We start from the raw sequence: 19,350 nt of genomic DNA on the forward strand, positions 1-19,350 counted from the left end.
AAATTTCTACTTATTTGTCTGTCTGTTTATGTTTATCTATCTATCTACTTATCTATCATCTATCTATCTATCTATCTATCTATCTATCTATCTATCATCTCTTAGTGGTTTTATTTCTCTGGAGAACAGTTTCTAATACAAAGGCTTGAAACGTAAGTGATCAAGGACAAAACTAAGCCTGGCTTCAGTGCTGAAGTTTTCTTTTATTAAATGTGCCTACACAAAAGATGGTCCAGCTTAGGGTCTATGTTGGTTTGGTGACAAAGCTTCATAGCACTAAGGAAGCTACTTGTATAAAAATCACCAATGGTTGCCACTTGCAAAATCAAGCAGACAATCTTCAGGCTTCAAATTATGTGATATCTCATCAGCTCTCAACAAAGATGACCTTGTTTTCATGTAAGCACCTTGTTATTTTGACTTCCATGACACCCTTCTCTGCTGTTCTATTCCTAGCCCACTAGTCTCTCCTTCTCTCTGAACTTATTGATATTTACTACTCTACCAGGACTATAAATCAGTGGAAGACATACTTTAAAAAAAACTCTAAAACTCTATATATTAAAAAAAATCAATCAGTTTTCCATAATGATTTTCTAACAAGTTTTAGATACTATAAATACAATGCAAAAGTAAAAACAAAAAAATTAGATAAAGATACAATGACAATATTTTTAAATGCTGTTTAGTTGCAATGACTTTATATTTATCATTAGCAAATCAAGAAGAACAGAATATACATTTGGGGCAAAATACATTGTTAACAATAATGAAAATGACTCTATAGCCTTCTTGATAATTTTTTTTAAGGAAAGAAAGGCTTTAGATGAATCTGTTGATTGTTTTTCATCCCATGAAGTGCCACTGAAGAGGACCACTTAGGATTCAGCAATGTTGTACTATAACATTTTCTTGTTATTTTTTGTGCCTGCATTATATTTTTATATATAACCTGAAATTTCTTTTCATTAACAAGTTAAAACTATCCATTTAGTGAGGGATATTTCAACTAGATAATTCAATATTTAAATCTGACTTTATTTATTTGTTTAAAGTCTGCTCCCAACCAGTCACTGCCACACTAGAATGCCAGTTCTGCCAGTGCTTAACTTAACCAGACAGAAGTAATTGCATTAGTATTGCAAATTTTTGGCTGCGAACAAAAGATGGAGTATGGCTCTCACACCTGTGCATTATTTTCTATTCTCTTCTAAAAATGAAAATGGTGATAAAAATAATGGTAATATAAAAGTGAAATGATAAAAAGAGGAGGAAGAAGAGGGAATAAAAAGGATAGAAGTTACTACATTATGGAGTTTACTATGTGCCAGGAATTTTTCTAAACAATTTATGTGTATTAACCCATTTAGTCTTCACTGTGAACCCATGAAGCAGGTGATACTACAATTCCCTTTTCATAGATGACAAAAAAATGAGCACAAAGATCTGAAAGCACTTCAGTGTTATTGTCGGTAGAGCTGGGATTTAAATGCAAGAGGCAAAACTCTGGAGCCCCTACCTCTAACCACCAAATAGAGCAACTCTAATACTTCTTAGATTGCTTAAGATGTGGGGGTCTCTAAGCATGAAACTCGTCAAGGGTGTCAGTGGTGATCTGTTTGTAATTACTATTAGAGTTCATTTCCTTATTTGTTAAGGTAGAAGCAAAAATATATATGAGTTCTAATACAATCTTCCTGAACCCCAATGGACAGAATTTCACACTTTCTCATTTACTGTTGGCTTCTAAATTTAGGGATTTTTTTTCTAATTATAATATTCCTCAAAGCTTACGTCTTTGACTTCTTTCCTGACTTAGGCTAGATTCAGTATTTCTCAGAATGAGGTTCAAGTCTATGTGCATCCTAATAACTTGAACTGTTTACAAAAAATACAGATCCCTGAACTGTACCTCCAACTGTACTGAATTAAAATTTCTAGAGGGGGAAATGGGAATCTAGACATTAATCAAAAATCTAGTGCTTTTCACATTGCACTAAATTTGAGAACCCTTGTTATAGATGTCTTGTCAATTCCTAAGGCTCAACAAGGAGGAAAATTAAACATCATAATGTTGTAATTCAAGATTACAAGAATCAACAATTTACAACAACATTATAATTTTAGAACAATTAGGTTTGTCACTATATAAAACCCAACCGCTGAACATAATTGTAGTTCTGAACAAAATGTAATTCTGAAAAATGGAAATAATGATACTATTAATTTGCATGACATTTTAATCAACATATATTAGCTTCCACAGATCACCAATACATTTTCTAATTTTCACAATCCAGTTCATAATTTTTTCTATACTTTTTTCAGGAATTAATTTTGAGTGTACTCCTGGGCAGAATTTATGCTCTCTTGATATTCAGAGGAGAAATAGGTCATCTCTTGTTCTTTGTCACCTTTGAAAATCTTTAAAATTTCTATCAAAGAATATTGATAGTGTTCAAGAATTCTGAACAATTTTTCATTATTATGAGATGTAATTTAGGTATGGAGACTAGAACTAAGAGGAGACATAGATATCCTTGAATAAGGAGGGGAGCATTTATGAGTCAGAAACAAACCCTTGCTGAACAATTTACTCTATTTTGTTTATTTTAATTATTATCAGTCATTCATGATGTAATGTGGCTGGGCCATCGAAACAACCAAGAGAAAAAATACTGTATTTTTCTCCAAGAAGTGGGCGCATTTCCTGGTCATTGTCTTATTCTAAAGAGATAATTGATCTCATAGTCCTTATCCCTAGTGGCTTCAAATGTCTTTACTTATTATATGTCTTAAATTTCATCAAACAGCACTTACAGTTTTGAGCTACTTTCTCTTACTTATTCTTAATTTATGTTTCCTATCACTTTAATATGCTTTAAAAATTCTCAGTGTGTGCCCTGAGCTGTTGGGAGTTAAATGCCTTGTTCATTTCACTTTTCTGTCAGTCATGATAACGAATATTATTTGATTTTGCCTTACCTTTCTAAGATTTCCACATTGCCTTTCCTCTTACTAGAGTTGTTTCATCTCTTCCTCATCTAGGAGGCCAATTCGCATTTACCATCTACAACAAAATTCACTACGTCATGAAACAAGCATGTTCTGCACCACAGATCAGAGGAGTTCCTTAGCTGGATATTCATGACAATTAGACCTCAAATAGAATTACACTTTCCTTCCCTTTTCCTCCTTCATCCTACTCCTTAAGTTTACACTTTTTTTCTATTATAATATCAACATTCGATGTCAGCCAGTATAGATGACAAGAAACATAATTTCAATGTAACGGTAACCATGTCAAGATGGAAGAATTATGAACTATATTGTTGGTAATTTTTTAAATTTTTTTAATGTTTATTAATTTTTGAGAGAGACAGAGACAGATCATGAGCAGGGGAGGGGCAGAGAGAGACAGAGACACAGAATCCTAAACAGGCTCCAGGCTCCGAGCTGTGAGCGCAGAGCCCAATGTAGGGCTCAAACTCAGGACTCCTGAGCTGAAGTCAGACACTTAACCAACTGAGCTACGCAGGTGCCCCTGTTGGTAAATTATTTAGCTATCTCTAATTGACTGCAACTAATAAAGATAAGAAAATGCCACTTCTGGTTTTTACTGAACCATTTTAAAGAGATGGTATGAATTATAACAGAGCTTACTGTCCAATTTAAGACATGCTGTCCACTTAAGTTTCTATACACTAGCTCCACAAGGCATTTTATATCATATATCAGAGCTGTACCATTTTACATTGTCAAAATTAACAGACGTAGTTTCTGAAACCACTCTCCGGCACCAATCCCTTTTATAGTATCTTGCTATTTCTTTCACTTAATTTCCATTTTTCTTCCTATTTGGTGTTCTAGTTTATCTATAATCTTAGTTTTGAACTTACTTTAATTTTAACTGTTCTTTTTTGGTTTTTTGTTTTTTGTTTTTTGTTTGTTTTTTACATTGGCCAACTATTCCTATTCTGCCAATTACACCATCCTTTATTATTCCAAAAAATTCAGTGGAAGCTCAGAAAGGTTGCCCCAGACACAATATTGTAGTTCAATATGGAGAATTACTCAATAGGCACAAAATTTTTATTCATTATAGAAATATTTACAAAGTACCTACTATGTTCCAGACACTGTGATTAAATCTGATTATGACTTAATCTCTTATGAAAACCTTATGGTCATACTCCCTATACAAACACTCACTAATAACATCATTCCCTCTTTTGTTTCACTTTATTAGATTTCTCCAAGATAGTCCCCAGTAGCATTCAAAGAAAACTATAATTGCAAATGTTAAAAGTAGCAATAGTATACTATATTTCATGTGGTGGTTAGGAGACATTTTTTAAAGATTCTCCTCTGAAAGTAGAACCTGACAATTTCTTAGACTGATATATTATGGCAAAAATAAAGGGAACAGAATTTAAATGTTAACATATCTGAAAGTAAATATATTCATAGTTAAAAACTGTACTTAAAATCCAAGTTTTCAGTCCATGGCAAGTATAAATACATGTAACTTCCAGTGTATGTTTTTAGGTTTGGAATTCAGTCTCTTGATTTTGAGAAGAAGGTGGGATCTACATTTCATTGCAGTGTTTTTTTTTTTCCTTTTCTTCTTTTCTAAAATACTGATGGAAACCTTCATCCTCAAGAAGCCTCTCACTAACATGTGTCAGGAGAGGATATTTTCTTTTCAAAACATGAAAAATTAATTGTAAAAAGCTACTTGAGTGACTGGGGCGCCTGGGTGGCGCAGTTGGTTAAGCGTCCGACTTCAGCCAGGTCACGATCTCGCGGTCCGTGAGTTCGAGCCCCGCGTCGGGCTCTGGGCTGATGGCTCAGAGCCTGGAGCCTGTTTCCGATTCTGTATCTCCCTCTCTCTCTGCCCCTCCCCCGTTCATGCTCTGTCTCTCTGTGTCCCAAAAATAAATAAACGTTGAAAAAAAATTAAAAAAAAAAGCTACTTGAGTGACTGAAAAAGTTTTAGAAGCATGAAAACAGATTATATTTCAAAATTTTTGTTTGAGTTAAAGCCTTACATTGGAGAATGCAAAATGAAGAACTGATGGCAACATCATGGTCATATTTAGGGACCATATAAGTCTAATGAGTTAACATTATATGAAAGTAATGTGTACTGTATTATAAGTTCAGAGGCCATTATGTATTATAATTGAATATTAAAGGTTTAAAAAATTGGGTATCTAAATCAAAGTGGACATAAATAAAATTTCACAGTATTGTTTTTCTTTTTTCCTCTCTTAGGCATTATGAGATCTGTTACATTTTTGGTTAACTGTTTAGAACTATTATTCCCGCTAAAGCAATACTGCCCAGAAATGGATCTCTGTGGCAATGATCCATCACAGGAATCTTCATTCACCATTAGAACAGGAGGGGTTGAAAACTGTAAATTTGTCAAAAAAATAACACATCAGCTGTTGCACAGGAGAGACTCTCAGGGTAGATCCTCTCCTGGTGCTCTCCCTGTTCCTTCCCTTAGAAACGACAAGGGATAATAAAGTGAGGGGAAGCATGGCAAACCTATGCAATATAACCAGGAACAAGCAAAGGGGTATGGACACCTAAGAATCACTAAGTTTCCAATGTTCACAAATGGTAAATGGCCACTGTTTGATGGATTTATGTGCTAAATATTCACTGCTACAGTTATTACCTAGTGGCATGCTAGTTCCATTTTCCTAATACTTTTAAAAATATGAATAATTAAATGAATAGTCCTACCCCATCCAAAATAGTGTGATTCATGTATTATAGTACTTTAGCCTTACATTCCAAGTCAAAATGTGAAGACAAATGATTTCTTCAGTCTATTTAGTTTAATAAAGGTAAAAAATATATAACTTACATATAAGGCTCATATTTTTACACGGGACTCCATATAACTAAAAATAACATAAAAATAAGCATTTTTATAATAGTCTCAGAGCTCCAGAGACCAATGATAATTTTCTAGTAAATATAAAATGGCTGCTGAGCTTGCTGGCAGCTTACAGTCAGCTCATTAGAGTTATTCAAGTGTTTGCTTTATAAAGGAATTACTGAAATATTAAAGTGCTAAATAAAATAAAATCCAGTCTCATTTTGTCTTCAGTCTTATATATACTTCACAACACATTTGATGAATATTTGTTCCTGTATTACCTATCAAAGTCACCAGAACAACATTCCCTTTGTTCACCTTTACAGTGTTATTTGTCTACTATACAGCAAAACATGCACACACACACACACACACACACACACACACAGACACACACACACACACACACACACACACACACAATCTCACCTGTAACATGCTACTTTGCACTCACAGCACTGAGGTATGTCCCTGTGCAGTAAAGGTTTTCACCCATTTAATGGCCAATTACATCATGCTCAGACTAAATTTGTTTTAAGCAAAACGCTAACCATCTCTGGATTCTGTTGTTTTTCTCACAAGTGAAAACTGAATTTTTTTTTTAAATTTGGTCGAGATGTTCATCAGATTTACATTTTCGTTCTCATTACAGAACTTTAAAATGAGCCACACTTCATAGCTCAAAGTGTGGAAGATGTCATTAAACTAGCTGTCTAATCAAGAAGGTGTAAAAAATTTAATTAAGCTAATAGCAGGCTGACTCAATTATTCTAAAATATATTAAAACACATGCTGCACATGTGATTACAATCATAATTCATATACAACTTTATTTACATTTTTGCCCATCTTATTACGTTGACCTTTTTCCTTGAAGATATTTAATGCATACATATTCAATTATATGTATATATGTATACATACACACATTAAATATATATATATGGATATATACATGCACAATTATAAATACCACTATATAAAATATATAAACATTTTGGATATGTATCAATCCACTATTTGCATTTTGATAACAGGAAATAACGCAACACAAAACCAGTAATTAAGAGATCACTACATATACATTCTGTTTCATGTGGATAATGTTTTCCATATCTTAGCTCGTTATTACTGCTAAAATCAGCACTCTTGGTTTTTTTTTTAATGGCAAAATTCATCTTACCAAAGGGTGTAGAATAAAACTCTAAGTTTAAAGTAATCAATTCTTATTTCATGAGTAATCTCATTGCTCAGAGTTATTTTATTTTCCTTTACAAAGCCCCAACTCTTGCTTACTTTGTCAGTTGTCTTGCACTTTTTTTCTTCAAAAGCCTAAGAATCCTCAAAGGATTTGTGTATATAATTCTATGTAATTTTACTAAGAAAATCTGTGGTTTTTACCAAAAGCAGAAATATTAATGGCTTTACTATGAAAACTGGTCAACATTGTTTTGTTTTATTTTTGTTTTATTTTTTAAGTTTATTTATTTATTTTGAGAGAGAGTGAGAACACGAGTGGGGAGGGGCAGAGAGAGAGGGGGAAAGGGAGAATCTCAAGCAGGCTCTGCTCTGTCAGTGTGCAGAAACGGATGCGGGGCTCAAACTCACAAAACTGTGAGATCATGACCTAAGCAGAAATCAAGAGTCAAATGCTCAGCCGACTAAGCCCCCCACGCATTCCAGCATTGCGTTATTTTAAAGCCATCAGTTTATATCCACCTGTTCCAGGTGTCTTACAGAGGCCCATTCTTAAGTTAAGAAATAAAGTGGATGAGAGAGAAGTGCAGCTTGATACTGACAAAGAGAGGTCTCCTTTTTTGCAGACTGGTAATGTCCATCAATCAAAGTAAGGGCCAGCTTCTCACATGATAACAGTGGTATCTTTGTATCTACCCAAGTAGATTTTAGTTTCCTCAGAGGCAAAGAAGAAAATTAAAAATTACTCTTGGTTTTGGGATATTGGCCTGAATAATACATTGGTCATAAGCATCACCCAAACTTCTATTCATCTACTCATAAGTCCATAGGGTACACATTGGCAAAGGAACTGTCAGTGTTCTCAACAATTTTAGATGTCATAAATTTCAGAACTAAGTACATTTCTCAAATCTTTTTTAGATGGCAAAGATGTCAAAGACATCCCTGCATATCAATTCTAAGGAAATGAAATGATTCTAGAAAAGAAGTCTACACAAAGACTCTATACTATTGCTGAAAAGAGGAATTTTGGTGTCATTTTTCCTTTATTAATTGCATTGCTACATATCACTTGTTTATAAAGTACTTAAATAGAATCAGTAAGTAAATCTGTTTTAAATACTATCCTCTCCTTTATATGCAATAGCATATAAAAATCAGTGACCACATTTTTGGCTAGCATTTGTACTATCATTTTATCTATGAACATGTTCCTGATAAAATGACTAGATTTCTTCCAAATAAATGAAATGTAGATTTTCACATCACTGTGAAACCTATGCCCTGTTAAATATGATTATAACATGTAAAAATTGGCAAAAGTATTTATCTTTTTTATTATAACTCTAAGAGTTATATCTTTTTTTATTATAACTCAATTGCTAAGGTCAATCCAAGTTTTGGTGTGAAGGGATCAAGACCTATTCCACTGACTGCTGGTTCTCATCTGTACTTCTGAATGATCTTTAGGTTACTTAGTAAGCATTATGCCAGATGGCCGATTGGCAGCTGGCAGCAACTCTAACCATCACAGCATATGGTCCACTGATGGTTGACAACTGCCATTCAGGCAAAATTCACTAGAGCTACATGCCAATCATAAAACACTCACTAAAAAGGGGGATCAAAGCCTGAGCTGACATGTACTGCCTGTCCTGATTAGATACTAAACACTTAGTCACTTTCATTGGAAATCTCCCCTTGGATATAACAAAACAAAACCCCACTGGTGTGGAAAAAGTTTGCTAAAATATTTGGGAGGAGTGACTGACCGCTAAAAATATCAACAACTTGCATATGCATTATTCTTTTCCTTTAAAAAATTTCATGTTATTTAGATGGCATAAATTTTCTGGGAAAAACGTAACATAGGAGTACATTACAACTTAGGTATATTCATTCAATACTCTTACATCAGTTTTCCACCGTTGCAAGCATGTTGTAAAAGTATTTAAAATAAGATTAAATAAAAACAGAATTTAAGCTTTTATAGTGAGGAAATTTCTTTTATAGTGATGCCTTAGTAACATGGCTAATTCATACAGATAAATCTTTAAGTAGCAACTTTTTTAAACTAATAAGCTACAACTTTGGTATAAAATATTTTCTGTGTCACATGCTGCAAACAGCTATTAGTACTTTTTGTAATTTCAATGCTATTGATAGTTTTGCTTATTTTATGTTTTAGAGAGTATTAGAGAGTAAGAAAAGTTTGTGTGGAAAAAGCCTTGAAGACTCAACATTCTTAAGATACCAGCCTTCTTATGCCACATATAGCCTCAGAGAGGATTTTATTTATTTTATTTTTTTTTAATTTTTAAATTTTTTTAACGTTTATTTATTTTTGAGACAGAGAGAGACAGAGCATGAACGGGGGAGGGTCAGAGAGAGGGAGACAGGGAATCCGAAACAGGCTCCAGGCTCTGAGCTGTCAGCACAGAGCCGGACGCAGGGCTCGAACTCACGGACCGCGAGATCATGACCTGAGCCAAAGTCGGCCGCCTAACCGACTGAGCCACCCAGGCGCCCCGAGAGGATTTTATTTTTAAGAAGTTAGTATTAAATGGTTAATATAAAGAGTCAAAATAAGTTAGCAGCAAAAATCTGTTTGGCCAAACATCTTTTATTAAAATCTACAGAACAGGGCTATTATGGCTTATCACACTTTTTGGCACAGTAAAGAATGAATGGTAGTATTTGAGAGGGGAGAAAATGTATGAAAATACTAGAGGTGCTTTGATAATAACATTCCTCTTGATTTGAAGAAATGCAGTCTACTATGTATGTAAGGGTCCGCAGTCAGACACAGTTAGTCTTGCCATGTACTAGATGTGGCCTCAGACAACTTCCTTTAAATTACTAAGTCTTTAGTTGGAATATGAGGGTGATAGTAGCACTGGTCTCAGAGGGTTGAATAAGGTTGTGATGATGCATAATAAGTCTTTAATAAGTGCCAGAAAATCAAATTATCAAATATCATCAAATTAATTATCATTATTACCATCTAGTACATCTAAAGTTTAAACATTTCTTGGAATAGACACTTATTTAATTTATTTTAATTTGTCTTCAAAACTCTAGGAAGTAAGTCTGTCCCCTTTCTTAAATAAGGAAATACAGGTTCAGAGTGGTGAAAGATTTGCCTAAATTTACAAAGCTTTTCATTGTCAAAGATACAATTGAAACCAAGATTACCCTAAACCTTATGCCAATCCTTTAACCAGCTCCTTGTGCCATCACTAATTTATTTACTATTCTTATGGACCTTAAATTACATAACAGTTCATGTCCTAAGAATAGATATGTTTTATATAAATAACTTAGCCCAAATAAATATATAACAACCTGCAGGTATCTCCCTCTATAAGAGATACACTATTATATATGGTTCAGATCAAGAAATTCAGAAAAATTAGTAATTCTTATGAAATGGTTTTACGTCTCATTTGGACAATTATTGATGCTTTTATCTCAAATTTAATTTTTACTTTAATTGTAAAGATAATTGAAATTAAAATAGATTAATATAAACCTACAAATGATGTTTGGCAGTGTTCATTATTTAAATAATGCTTAAATAATCTTATATGTGTGTATGTATGCCTTATCCTCTCTCTCGTATATGTGCGTATACACACACACACACACACACATATATATATATAATCTCTCTATGTACATATATACATATAAAGTATATACAATGTAACATGTGAAACTATACATTATGCCAGAAAATAAATAAATTTTGTTTGAAATAAGCTACATAATTTTATAACTGAGAAAGCATTTTCACTTTTTAAATGGTATGTTTTTTATTTAAAATTAAGATATTTAATTTAACATAATATTTAATTTAGTCTTTTACATTTATTAAAAACTTCACTGAAATGACACTGTATAAAAGACTGACTGCATCCATCACAATCATAATCATACTAATAAATTATGCTTTTGGGCTATAAAAATAATAATTAAAGTATATGTATAGAACATTAGCATTAATAAATATTGGTCTTGGTAAAAGGTGAAACAGATAAACTCCTTATAATTTTCATATTTTTAATTATTTTCATAATTATTTTTTAAAGTTCATTTTTTAGAGAGAGAGAGAGCATGCAAGAATGAGCATGCATGTGTAAACAGTGGAAGGGCACAAAGAGAGGGAGAGAGAGAATCCCAAGGATGCTCCATGCTGTCAGTACAAAGCCTGACTGGGGCTCAATCCCACCAACCATGAAATCACGACCTGAGCCAAAATCAGGAATCAGATGCTTAACTGACTGAGAAAACCAGGCGCCTCTAATTATTTTCATAATTATTAATATAGGGTAGGGTGAAAGAGAACTGCTTTCAATAAGCTATCATACTTCCTCTTTATCCCTGATATTAATTGGAAGTTGACAATAGTTACAGATGAAGAAAAGTTGAAAATGTTTTGATTATGTGGGAATATTTTAAACTTTTGAAAAATCAAAATAATATCAGTTACCAAAATTTATATATGTATATATATAAACACATAAATAAGAGCTAACCCCTCAATGGTATCTGGGTGCATATCACAGATTGAACTAACTATAAGTAGATATAAAACCACAGATGAATAATATTTAAAATTATATACAATGCAGTGATTTCTCAACTCCATCAATACAAGCCTCACAAGAGTGCTCTAAATGCCTCCTTTTGAGTCTCTTCTATCCTTTTCCTAGTATCCTAAATTTCATCAGTTTACAATTACTGTTTGAAAGGTTTCTTTCCAACTTCAATTTCTCAACTAATTTATCCCACCCTTCCTTCCTTTCTCTCAACATCAATCCCTCACCAAGTACTGTCAGTTCTAGCTCTTTAACACCTTTTCTATTCTTTTTCCATTCCATCCCCACTACTTCTTAGATCAGACCTGGACTCATAAAACCATCACTGACCGTGGTCTTCCAATTACCCAATTCAACTTCCATAATGCGACCCAAATGACATTCTAAAATTTTAAAGCGGATCATTTTATTTCACTGATAAAACCCAACCAGTGCCCCTCCCCACCTACTGTTATCTAAAGAATGATGTTTAAAAGTTCTGTAATGGCATATGAGGCTATTTTGATCTTTCATTTGCCTTCTAGGCTATAAGGCAAGCTTCCTAGACATCCTTCACCCACGTGTCTCCTTATATATGCATGCTAAAATTGAACGAATTACTCATATTTCTTGAGATACCAGGCTGATTTCATACCTCTTTATTTTTGCTCCTGGTGCCTCACATACTTTCTTTCCTGGATCTGATCCCTCCCCCTTTCCATCTGCCATCAGATCAGCCAACCATGGAGGATGCCTGTTTGCCTTTATTGTCAGGTCTACACGTAAATCCATCTTACTAATATAGCTCCTTCCATTTTTGTTTTATTTTCAACAATGACACTGCATTAAGTATTGCTATATTTCAAAGTGTTCGGAGACAATTAGGTATGTTTCCAGTTCCTTTCTTCAGGGAAAATGTTGCTTGCTCAAAAGCAGCCATCATGCAATTCACTCATCTGAAGGCCCATATAAAAGAACACAATTTATCTATCCTACTCCCTTATTTTAACCTACATCTATACACATAAGTTTATATAGATAGGCTCTCATGCCATTTTCTGTGCTTCCATTAACACAAAAATATCTTTTTTTAAGAAATACGTTGGTGGTTTAAAATGCTCAAGTGTCTTGGATACATCTTGTTACAGATGTTTCCTGGTTCTGCTACCAAGGTATATACAACCAACACCTAATTGTCTCTAGAGCTCAAGGGTCTCATTTGCTGTAAAGACATTCCTAACCTCATCCTTCAATTGCATGTATGACTGCTCTTGATATTTCAGCTATGAAGATTATGACATGATTGTGATTCTTTCACCTGAGAAGGAATATGCTCTCATGTTATCTATCTAATAATATCAAGTACTGTTGAATGTTACCAAATAAAAAATGCTTGTCACCTAATTTAGAGGGAGCATTCATCAGATTTAAAAGTCATATGGAGCATATGAAATTAATGGGGGGGGGAAGTTTGGAAGGGAAGCACATAAAAATGGAATATGATTGCTTGACTATTTGAAAATAGATAAAAATGATGGGAGGGAACAAAAATTATATGGAAAAAGGTGATGATTTTATAATGACTTAGTGTGCAATATAAAAGATGTCCCCCAGGATCTATGTTTAGGGGGTGACAGGCAATATTAGTAACAATATTTACATTAAAGAATGACTTTAACACATATATTTAAAACCTCTCTCAGGAAGTTTAAGAAAAATTATTTGTAGAATAAATAAAATACTCTATGGGCTATTTTAAATTCATAATTGATCAGAATACTATATTTTAATCCATTACAAAGTTACTTGGAGAGCCATCAGCAATGTAATAAATCAATTAAAGGGAAAAGTAATTGTGTTCTTACTTCCAAAGACACCTGTGATCAGAAAATTATGAACATAATTAATATGCAGCTTTTAATCTTAGGAATACATTTTAATGTCAAGATAGAGAAGAGACATCTTAAAGCCCTTAACTACATCACGTAGCCCACAAAAATATGTTTGCAATGATGCGAGAGTGCAATTACTTATTTTATTTCAAATTTAATTGACTGTTTCTGTACTTAATTAAACATCTAATGTAGGGTTGGGATGTAATATTAAGGAAAATTGTTTTGAAATGTCATTAAATAGGTGACTCTTTGCATGTTCATTTCAAAATGTATAAATTTTATGAATAAAAATCACCTTGAACTACAGATATTGTGATTCTCTATCATGTAAGATAGTAAATTAATATCACATATTAATAAGCATCACTTAGTACCAAGTCTATAATATGTATTAAATATGTTTAAATACGTTTCTTAAGCATCTCTCAATATCCCATCTAAAAGTAACAAATATTTGTATTATTTCCAAATGAAAATGTACCTCAGGGTAATCTTTAAATTTATTTTTTATTAAAAAAATTAAGTTTATTTATTTTGAGAGACAGAGAAAGTGAGCAGGGGAGAGGCAGAGAGAGAGACAGAGAGAGAGAGAGAGAGGGAGAGAGAGAGAATCCCAAGCAGGCTCCATACTGTCAGCACAGAGCCCGATGAGCACAGGAACCCATGAACTGTGAGATCATGACCTGAGCCAAAATCAAGAGTTGGACGCTCAACGGACTGAGCCACCCAGGCACCCTCTAAGGTACTTTTTAAACTAGATATCATGATTCAAATATATTAGATGACAGCATCTCGGCTACAAAAATTCAGTACCATTCTTCAATTAATAAATAAACTTAACAGTCATCTTTTAGCACAAGTTAAAATGATCTAAATTAGAAAATAATGCTCATAGGTTTTCTTACCTATTTTATACTTATTTCAGCAACTTAAATATTCCAGAATTTAAAAGAAAGGTGTCAGACTTATTTCTCTTAAAAAGAATGCCCCTTTTTATTTTCATATGCTAATTAGCACAATCTATTGTAATATGTCTTCATTCATACTAAATGCTAACAGTCATGACAAAACATACGCTTAAAAGATTGTTTGAAACTCCAGGAGGTAAGTATTGGTATTTTGGAAAAAAAAAAACAACAACAACAACAACAATTTTCCCCATGACTGCTATTGGTAGAGATTTTTTTCTCTACATGCAATTTATTTTGAAAGAATATATTTTTTGGTTCTGCACAATGAGAACTTTATTAACTACTTCTGTAGTTCTGCTTTTTCTCCTAGTTGATCAATCATGTAAATGTGGCTAGATGATGACTCATAGTAACCACGGTACTGGCACTTGCACTTCTTAAGTGCACCTTAATGTTTGGACACTATCTCAGAATCTTTGAGTGAGGCACAGACCCTTGCTTCCCTCCAAAAACTGGACATGAAGTAGCGTTTTGGGTATGGAAAAAGCAGAGAGCAAATATGAAACAGTAAAGTGTTTATTTTCAATTTTATTGGAATCTAGACAAAAGATACTTTTGAAGGGTGCTTTTTGAAGGGTGCTTTTGCTCATGTTTTCCTGAAGAAGAGACATGATTGCTTCAAGAACCCAAAGAAGCCAATGCAAGCTGGCAATATTTGAAACTAAACTTCAAAAGTACAATATATGGAAAGTGAACAAGGAGAATGGTTATTCCCTCAACTGTAGCCAATGCTAATGGTGCAAATGAACAAGATCCAGCAGGAAATCCATATCTTCCAAAAGTTCTGTCTTTAAAACATTATAATAAGACATCCTAGCAGCACTTTATATCACCCTTACAGCATACTAGGTTTCTCAGAGCACTTTCACACTCATTTTCACAATGGCCTAAATATTCAATTTTACAAAAAGAAACTGAAAGACAGACGGGTAAAGTGACTTTCCCAGGGACCCATGACTAATTATGAACACATCCAAGCTTTCAATCCAAATTTGCCTTACTCCTGCTGCTTTGCTCTTTTTGCTGTATCAAATTGTTCATCACTGCATTATAACTTTACTATAAATCTTTAAATTATTCTTATTTATTTATACTTTGTTCATTCCAAAAATATCTGAAATACTTATGGCAGAGTTGGAGAAAATGGATAACTTCAATAACATATATGGACTGATGGTCATGCGCATAATATATTTTGTTATTTTGTATAATTATTTGTTGAGTGTTACACATTTTGGCTCTTACACACTTAAGAGTCAAAACAAGAGAAAAAAGAGTGAATTCTAATATTCAGTTACTAAAACAAATCAAGTGTTCGGAAGCAACTTTGCTTTTTTATGTCTTCAGGCCCTTTCCACGTGTTCAGACTTTTAAAATTGCCTATATTTTGTTTCTATTCTCACAAAAGGACACTGTATGGAAAGAATAAGCCATTTCTGTACTATCTACCTTCTGAGATAATGAAAGGGGTATAACATGAAATGAAAGAGTCTTCAAAAGTCACTTAGTATCACTATGATCATTTGCCAAGTTTCTGAGAAGAAAAACACTTAAATGGCTCTAAGGACACATCTGAAGATGATAATATGTCAAAAGAATGAAAGTAATGTTTTTCTTGAAAAGAGAGCTATGGTCAGGATGCAGAACTAATTCTCTGGTTTTCTCTCTCTCCATCTCTCTGCCATACAAATGTGTGTGTGTGTGTGTGTGTGTGTGTGTGTGTGTGTGTGTGTGTGTGTAATTGTGTATAATATATAAATTACATACATAAGTTGTTTTCAGCGTTATTATTTGTATTAAAAACTAACAGGAAGGAAAAGGGTGTTCTGCTCTCACCCTTCAATATCAACGGCCTTTCACTCAGAATTTGAATCATACTCTGTGCCATAATGTGTAAGACAAGAATTAACATGTGCCATTTTAGAAAGAGATTAAATCATTACAAATTAGTCTTCCACTTATTTTTCCTGCCTATATCAAGAGTGAATGGCCTCTTATAATCTCTCCCACTGCCTGAAATAAGTCTAAGCAATTTAAGAAAAAAAATGATATCATTTAAAAATTTTACTCCTCATTTTATTTCTGTTTCCTGTTTTATTTGGCTGAATCTCTGTCAAAAATACTGACATGTAGCTTTTCTGTTCATGAGCTTGTCAAACATTTAAGAATGCTATGTAGGAATGGAGAACTAATGCCTGAGGCTTGGTTCAGGAGGGTCTTGAAAATAAAGTTTAAGAGACAATATACTCAGGGAACTAAACGTGTACTAAATGTGGGTGCAAGATGTCCACTTATACGCGCCAACTTGTCAGTTAAGTTCCAACGCGTGGGCTGAACTTAACTGGGTAGTCATTTTGGAAGCAGTTTCTTAACTGCTGAGATAAGTAGATATGCAATAACCACTCCTTCAACAGAGCAACTCGACCTAATTTTACAATCTCCTGTGCTTCCCTGAAGGCTGATATGTTTTCAGGACCCACTATTCCTATACACTTGCTTTATATATTATCAGCGACCATTATGGGACTTTGTGAAATTTGAAATATACTTTGGAATACCCATTTCAATTGTTAGATAACCAATCTCTTTTTAGAAGAGTCACTTTTAGAAGCAAAGTTATTAAAAAAAAACAATGCATTCAAATGATTTGAAAATATATATTCAAAATAGCATGCACATGGCTAGTTATAGCAGATTTACACATAATTATGAAAACCTAGAAGCAACCAAGATGTCCCTCAACAGTGAACAGATAAATAAATTGTGGCACATCAAGACAACAGACTATTATTCAATGTTAAAAAGAAATTAACCATTAAGCCATGAAAGAATATGGAGGAACCTTAAATGCATATTATTGAGTGACAGAAGCCCATCTGAAAAGTCCACATAATGTACAAATCCAACTATATGATGTTCCAGAAAAGGTAAAACTGTAGAGTAAAAATATCAGTAGTTGCCAGGGCTTGGGGGAAGGGAGAAATAATGAACAAGAACACAGAGGACTTTTAGGGCAGTGAAAATACTCTTTACAATACTATAATGGTGGATATATGTCATTACACATTTGTCCAAACCCACAGAATGTACAACACCAAGAGTGAACCCTTAAGGAAACTATAGACTCTGGATGATAATGATGTGTCAATGTGGGTTCATCAATTGTAATAAATGTACCACTCTGGTGGGAGACGTTGATAATGAGGGAGGTTGAGCATGTGTTATGGCAGTGGGTATATGGGTATTCTCTGTACCTTCCATCAATTTTTCTGTGAACTTAAAATTGCTCTATAAAGAAAGTCTATTTTAAAAAAGGAAGAAAAAAGGTAAAAAGAAAATGTTACTGAAAAATACTGAGCAAAACCAAAAATAATGTGAGCCAAAAAATCAGCAATGGATCAGATTTTAAAATTTCATATAAATGAGACTGAACAAATAAATATATTAAAAGCATTCCAAAGTGATAACTTCTGAATTTCCAGATACGAAGCAAAGATATTGTGAATTAAATCTGATCAGCACTACACAGTATTTCCAGTCTGATTTTCAGATCATGTAGCACAAAATCAGCATGGAATTTCTAATCCAAAAATTAACACAGCTAGATATCAGAAGTTACATCAAAGATACTAGATTATGTGTGAATGATGTTTGATTCTTCTTCAGGGTCTGAGATTTTCCTTTAAAGTTTAGGTTTACTTCATGGACTATTGTAAAAAGTTGCAGGTCTGTGTTTAGTTTCTACTTTACCTGTTAGTGAGCACATCTACAATACCATGCTGAACAGCAGTTATATTTGAAAAAAAGTGGCATGGTTAACATCTTCAAAAATTCCATCTATTAAATAAATCATTCCATTTTTATTTTACTTGGTAAATATATATAATTAAGATATTATCCCTATTTTATTTTTTAATTTTCTTATGTTTATTCTTGAAAGAGAGAGAGAGAGCATGAGCGTGGGAGGGGCCGAGAGAGAAGGAGACACAGAATCCGAAGCAGGCTTCAGGCTCTGAGCTGTCAGCACAGAGCCCGATGTGGGGCTTGAACCCACGAACTATGAGATCATGACCTGAGCCGAAGTCGGATGCTTAATCAACTGAGCCACCCTGGTACCCTGATATTATTCTTATTTCATTAAAGATAAAATCAATTTCCAGAAAAATGTGATTTATTCAAAATAGCTTCTGTATTAAGTGCTATGGCCAAGATTCAGCAAAGATATTCTAACCTTTAAGTAATTATTTTTCAATGCCACTTCTTTTATTTGTCATTTCTTTAGCAATTACCAAGTATTTATATTGTGGCAGAAACCACTCTAGGCATTTAGGAAAGTAAAGGAAATCAGACATGGACACCAACCTCAAGGAATTTATGAATCTCTGGACCCCAAGTCAGTGTCATTTCCAGGTTTCCTGGCGACTGGTTAAATTCACACTTCATTATGACAATAGTTCTTATTGTTTTTTCTTGGTATACTAGTTATTGTTTCTATTTCTTTACTGATTCCTCTTTTAGCAATATATGTGGTCCTCTTTGAAGATCTCTGAATTCATAATTTAGTGTAAGGGCTGGCATACTGTGAGAGGTGAAATACTTTTGGATTTTTTCTATTCCAAAGCTAATTCATTCAATCTTCTCATAATAACATATATTGTCATCATGTGTTGGAAAAGTTTTATCTACCCTCTGAGTGCTTGGGGGGTAGATGTCACCTACTTCATGGCCACAACTGAGCCAGAAGAAATGATGTGAGATAGGGTATGGTAGAATGTAAAAATAATGGTCCTAAGGAGACATATCTCTTTGCA

This window comes from Felis catus, chromosome D4, assembly GCF_018350175.1.
Source record: "Felis catus isolate Fca126 chromosome D4, F.catus_Fca126_mat1.0, whole genome shotgun sequence".
Taxonomy (NCBI): Eukaryota; Metazoa; Chordata; class Mammalia; order Carnivora; family Felidae; genus Felis; species Felis catus.